Here is a 7,361-nt window from a genome sequence, read left to right on the forward strand (position 1 = left end):
AAGTGTAAAATATTCCGAGATTTAAGTATCAACTGATTCATTTCTCTACTCGAACAACGTCAATAAGTATTATTTAAAGAAACAAATAGGTTTCGCTTTTAACCGTACGTTTATGCATGGACCTGTGTTTATGGTAATCCGTCTGAATAAAACATGTTTTTCACAGTATAAATTAACATAGACTGGTCAAGTTTACCTAACTTTTTTTAATTTTATTTTTGTATTATATTTTCAAAATTTTATGACATAAACATATACATAAATATACATACAATGTACATTGGCGTCTAGAATCGCCTTTAAATAATGTACATACTGTTCAAAATATTCTATCAAGTATCAGTATTCGTCTTACATATATATTAACAAATAAGTATAAATTCACATTTTGATATAAAAAATAAATTTCCGGATATTCTTGTCCGTACTCTATTCTAATTAAGATTGTATTATAATCCAGTGTCTGATTTCCGGTTAGAGTAACGATGGTGAATAGACTTCGCACAAACGTTATTATATGGTAAATATTAGTATATGAAATGCTTCGTATGGTATAACATCATCCAATTCAGCGAATTAAACTGCCATGTTAGCGTTATAGTTCTAGAGTATGTGTTGATAATAGTCAGGGTATAATGTATCAACCAAAGCGAGTTTCCTTTCCGACCCCCGACCCTCCCAATTAAATGTTTTTTGAAGTTCATCTTCCCACTTTATTCCTGATTTAGGTCTTGTTTTTGGAAGTAATGTATTTTGTAGCATGGTAATTTTTAAGTCTTTATTTTTCATGATTTTTGTTCCCTTACATAATGGCAAAATTATTTTAAATTTATTATTGATGAAGAGGTCTTCTGACTTAAGATTATCTGTTTGATTATTTTCAGTATGATCTTTTAATACTCTAAGAAAATTTAGAGGTATAGCTTTCCTAATTTTAGAGATTTCTGATATCCAATTCTGTTTATTGATAAGTTTTGCAAACATAATATTATTCCCTTTATATTCCTTCTTTTCATCATCCAAAATATCTGCTATTTGTGTGATACTACTTAATAAGAAGGACTGTATAAATAAGGCTTTGTTCCGAAATTGTATGTTTTGTATTGTATACCTGCACCAGTAAAGAGTAGCGACAACAATATCATCAGTACATACGAGTGCTAAAGTAAACAAGCTGCAGTGCTTGTTACAATCAGGGGTATATACGGGGGTTGTAAACCCCTTTACGAAGATGCCATTTATGACACTTTTATTGTAAATCCAGCTCTCTGAATACCTTGTACATTATTTAAACACGTCCTTCGATCTCAACAATATTGTAATTTTGGTTTAGAATTTCTTTTTTGTTAAGTGGTGCGTTGACTCCTTTAAGTTTTGCCCATGCTTTCAAACCATCTTCATAAAAAGTTGGTAGTATTCTGTTAATATCAAGGCCCTGTAGGTCCGCAAAAGTGCATAAAAACATTTTTGACCTATACTTGATGTCTAATTAAGTAAGATAGTATCTACCTATAGAGTTCCAGTTCTCATTTTTAGAGTAGATTATCTTATATAAAGTTTTGATTTGTTTACTTTGTACATATGTTTCAAGATCTACCATTCCCATAACTCCTTTTCTTTCCGGTTGATTTCCTTTTCCATCCCAGATGTAATCCCAAATTATCTTCTTAATTTCTATTAAATATTTATATGGTATGCCCCTCGCTTCTTTTTCATATCCTATAACAGATATTATTAGTGATTTAATTATTAAAGTTTTCCCGCTAAGTTTACCTAACTTACCAAATTCGATTTCCTATAAATAAAAAACACGTTTCTTTAAGTATATACACGTACATATGCAAGAGGAATGTCCATTAAAGTATAAGGATAGTCAGAGGGAAACGATAAATCTCCATTTCATTCCATGCAGATCTGTTGGACTGATATAAATTTAAAGTTATGCGTTTTTTCTTTTTAGACTGAAACACATTGTCATTCTTTTAAGAACTTTCCGAATGCTTTATGCCACTGTCTTGTACATTTAGGACATGTATCGTTTATAACTCCGTACTGAAACATTGCATTTCAAGGCAAAGGCGACGAAATTGTTATATAAACCTGTAAATGTGGAATACGCATTAATGGTTAAATTATCTGTACAATAGCTGTTAAAATTTTAAGCAACGTCATATTGTTGAGATCGAAGGACGTGTTTAAATAATGTACAAGGTATTCAGAGAGCTGGATTTACAATAAAAGTGTCATAAATGGCATCTTCGTAAAGGGGTTTACAACCCCCGTTTATACTCCTGATTGTAACAAGCACTGCAGCTTGTTTACTTTAGCACTCGTATGTACTGATGATATTGTTGTCGCTACTCTTTACTGGTGCAGGTATACAATACAATCCCTTGGCGCTACATAACGCGAAAAGGTAGTTAAATCATGCTTTCAGCATTAGTACGACGACACTAGACTTCAGTTTGGTCTCTTTGGACCATATTCCTAATTTACATATGTTATGATGCAAGTCACGATCAGCCGGGAGGTGACACAGGGTAAGGATCAGAGGTTTTATCAAAAAGTCATAATTGGACTGCATGGCTACAATGTGTTGGCCAGTAGGTCAGCCTGATCGGTAGGACCTCGTTGACTGTCACGTTCGAACCATTGGCAGGCTTCTTAATCTGTATAAATGACCTGTCGTGAGTGTCTGGACAAGGGAGGCCTTATGCTGCTTCTGATATATAATCTATATTGTGTTTTATGTCGGATATGTTATATGTAGCTATATGACGGCAGATTTACAGTATGGAGTAAGCAATATTATCATAGAGTAGAAAATCATGGTACACGCTGATACACAAAATGTTTCGCTTAGGGAATCCAATCATCGTGTTGTATATTGGAACCTTCGAAGAAGTTTTTTTTCTCTAAAATATCGTATTTATTAAAGTAATAATATATATCAGGTGGACTAACATTCATGTTTTCTCTCTGTTTGTTGATGTGTTGATTATTCCTATTCCACCAGGAAAAACAAATGAAAGTGTGTTTCGTATATACATGATAAAATAGATAATCTAACTAGTCATATAAGCATGTACTTTTACGCGTGGAAACATTTGTCACGTTATGACGCTATGTCTTATTTTCAAAACCAGCTGTGTGTTTTTTTATCATTTTTGACCTCGTAGGTAGTTGTTATATTTTGTCTATTGAACCTGGATATATTTTGAGGATTATTCATTTTCAGTAAACACAACAAAATAAACACTGACTACTTGCTTTATATCAAATGTTTATATAAATAAATCAAAACCACTTATATATAGATATCGCTACTCACACGAAATGAATATTTGACAACATGTATGTTGTTTACGTAATTATTGACGGTGCAACACTGGGAAGGTTTGCAATACCTATAATCATGGTAAATACAGAAGAACTGTGTGTTATACTTTAAGCAGGTACCATGGTGATGGAGCATATAATATATATTAACATGGCTAGAGGAAAATAAAAATTGAAATCCCTCCACCTGGCTTTAATGATGGCGGCGCGTATAACATTCCCAATTATCCGAATACTTCTTGCGGGTAATATTGTATCAAACACCAGAGAGGACAAATTAATAAATCCTACAATACGTGGAGGATTTCGTGAGGAATAATATTTCAGTTGTTGTTAGATATTGTAAAATTATCCTGAGAGAAAGATACAGAGGTACTTTATGTATGATACCACCATGTAAAACTGGTGTGTTATGAACGCAAGTAACCTATTCCCCAATGAGTCCAAAGCGGAGAGAATCATGTATGCAAAAGTCAGCAGCCAAATGGGAAAGTGATTACCCGGTGAAAGATTATACGTTTGGCATTTACCGTGAGTAACAGCTTTTCTGATACTAACAAATAATATAGATGTTGAAGAAATATCACTGCGATGATAGACTATAAGTAGGGGGTTGGTATGGTGGTTCATATCATGTTTCTCAATAACTACCCAGGAGAATTGCATGTGTCTCATTCGCGCTAGCAATTAAATTGTTGTTTCGCACATTAACCGTACGCTATGGCCTCTATATTGAGGGTTTTAGGAGGATATCCGATCAACTATTTCAGTGATGAGGTTATTGTATCTCAAACAATATAGCAATATTCAATCTGTTTAACCATCCCGGAACTACTGACAACTCTTCTTTTTTAATAGAAGGTCACAATGAGAACGTTGACATGTTGACCACTCGTGACCAAAGAAGACAAAGATATTCTCGTCCGAAATTCTATAAATGTCCTTACCGACGGCTGTACCCGAACATTTTCAGGGACAAGTATATACTCGAAGATGATAAATACACATGTAGAGTCAACAATGCACCTCTTCCCCTTTAACTTCACTGAATCCTCAAGAAAGTCGACGCAATCATTCCAAATCACTCAGGAGCATTACAGCAGAGAATGACACACATATAACAGTTCCTTTCCACTGACTGCCGTGTATCTTCTAGTACCCAAAAGTAAATGTACCACTGGGCAACAGAGCACTTACCACGAGTACATGTATTATCTACAGAAGTGAAGCCTACTGGGGACTCTACAGGATTTGTATCATGTTATGGTTTATATCATATTGATGGGGATTGCTTGTTTTATGAAATAAAATGTACGTAACCATTTATGTCGGGCATGTAGGACGAACATGAAGAAATATATCACACATAATGGTTTCTACTTTTCCTTTAATTAGGGAATTTCGATTGCAGATTTTGTTTCAAAACACTTCGATATTGCATCTTAAATAATGGCAAAGAATATTAAAGGGAACTCAATTTGTTTAGCTTTTATGTCATAAATTCCACCTGTTCAATAGATTGAGAATATAGAGATGCATGCCCAACAATTCAATTCAATTTTTTTCGAATAATAATAAAGCATTAATCCTTCAAGAAGTTACAGGATCATGAAACATGTTTGTACAAATATCTCTGTCTGTTTTCCTATTGTCTCTCAAATTACGTGTTCCATTGATGTGTCTCAGTTATCATTATTTTTGAAGTATTTTACACAAAAATAATGGTAAAACAGTAAATTATAATAACAGAGGAAATGTGTATACAAGCCGTCAAACAAATGTTTACGCGTCGATAATCTAGCTAAGTTTCTGTGGGCGCTCAATGTCTAGTGACTGTCATATCATCTACACCACTCTAAGAATTACATTGACTCAAGTCACCAATAAGCTTCCTCAGCAATATGTCAAAGCGGTATTGAATAGTGCGTGTTGGTATATACCTGATAGCATTAATGAGCAAACTTTTGAAGATGATGAATAAAGTCCAAAAATGTTATATCAAAGGCCGGATCGAAATGCCATTTCAGGCTGAAAGGATGTGCAATGATCGGTGTTTACTTGATCAATGAATCGTCAGACTAACAAACGAGAAGCGACCCTTAACAACGGAATACCGGAAGTACTCTGGCGTCGACCGCCTGATTGCAGAAATCATCGTTATGGCTAAGAAACTACCGACAACTTCGGTTTATAACTGATTAATCCCAATCTTATACAACAAGATAACGATTCCAAAATACATATATAGATATCTAGAAGGCGAGAAATTGCAACGGATGCGTCAGCTATGCTTCATACTCACCTAATTATGTAAATAACAATCAAAATAACCGACAACTAAGAACAATGGCTATTATGTTGGAATTTAAGCCAGAACATCGAGTTCTTAAGTTTGCATTAAGGGAGAGGGTACAGCGTATCCATTACCAGATGTTAACGGTGCACTCACATTGTGTGTTTGCTTTGTGTGTTACATTTATCTAGCTTCAAGCTTGCTTTGTGTGTTACATTTATCTAGCTATCAATTTGCTATGTGTGTTACATTTATCTAGCTACAAGTTTGCTTTGTGTGTTACATTTATCTAGCTACAAGTTTGCTTTGTGTGTTTCATTTATCCAGCTACAACTTTGCTTCGTGTGTTATATTTATCTAGCTATACGTTAGCTTTGTGTGTTACATTTATCTAGCTACAAGTTTGCTTTGTGTGTTACATTTATCTAGCTTCAAGTTTGCTGTGTGTGTTACATTTATCTAGCTTCAAGCTTGCTTTGTGTGTTACATTTATCTAGCTATCAATTTGCTATGTGTGTTACAGTTATCTAGCTACAAGTTTGCTTTGTGTGTTAAAATTATCTAGCTATAAGTTTGCTTTGAGTGTTACATTTATCTAGCTACAAGTTTGCTTAGTGTGTTACATTTATCTAGCTATAAGTTGCTTTGTGTGTTACATTTATCTAGCAATAAGTTTGCTTTGTGTGTTACATTTATCTCGCTATAAGTTTGCTTTGTGTGTTACAATTATCTAGCTACAAGTTTGCTTTGTGTTTTAAAATTATCTAGCTATAAGTTTGCTTTGTGTGTTTCATTTATCCAGCTAGAACTTTGCTTCGTGTGTTATATTTATCTAGCTATATGTTAGCTTTGTGTGTTACATTTATCTAGCTATCAATTTGCTATGTGTGTTACAGTTATCTAGCTACAAGTTTGCTTTGTGTTTTAAAATTCTCTAGCTATAAGTTTGCTTTGTGTGTTTCATTTATCCAGCTACAACTTTGCTTCGTGTGTTATATTTCTCTAGCTATACGTTAGCTTTGTGTGTTTCATTTATCTAGCTACAAGTTTGCTTTGCGTGTTACATTTATCTAGCTACAAGTTTGCTATGTGTGTTACATTTATCTAGCTTCAAGCTTGCTTTGTGTGTTACATTTATCTAGCAATAAGTTTGCTTTGTGTGTTACATTTATCTCGCTATAAGTTTGCTTTGTGTGTTACAATTATCTAGCTACAAGTTTGCTTTGTGTGTTACATTTATCTAGCTACAAGTTTGCGTTGTGTGTTACATTTATCTAGCTTCAAGTTTGCTTTAAAGCAAAGGGATTCCAAACCAGATCACCAACATTCTATTCTTTAATTGAAGATTTAGAGCATTTATAATGACATCAAAGGAAGAATATCGATTGGTGTTGCTACCTACAAAATTATGGACAATGGCATTTAATCCAACACCAGGTAGAACACAGAAGGGCCAAAGAATAAGGTAATTTGCGTTCATTATAGTTGAAGACGCCTTGATGCTCAACCTAAGTTTAGTTACAATTTTAACTGCTGCTTATAATTTTGTTTTGCAAATAAACGTGTGCAAATGTCACTGACATCAACACTATTAAGTTGCATATGTGCAAACAAGTAAATTGATGAATAATATATTTTCAACCGGAGTCTTGGACTTGTGAACTTCTTGAATGTTTATGTCAATCAGAAGCACTGATACACACATGGTGAAATTGTATGGCGTCAAGAA

The sequence above is a fragment of the Mizuhopecten yessoensis genome, unplaced genomic scaffold (assembly GCF_002113885.1).
Source record: "Mizuhopecten yessoensis strain PY_sf001 unplaced genomic scaffold, ASM211388v2 scaffold11181, whole genome shotgun sequence".
NCBI lineage: Eukaryota > Metazoa > Mollusca > Bivalvia > Pectinida > Pectinidae > Mizuhopecten > Mizuhopecten yessoensis.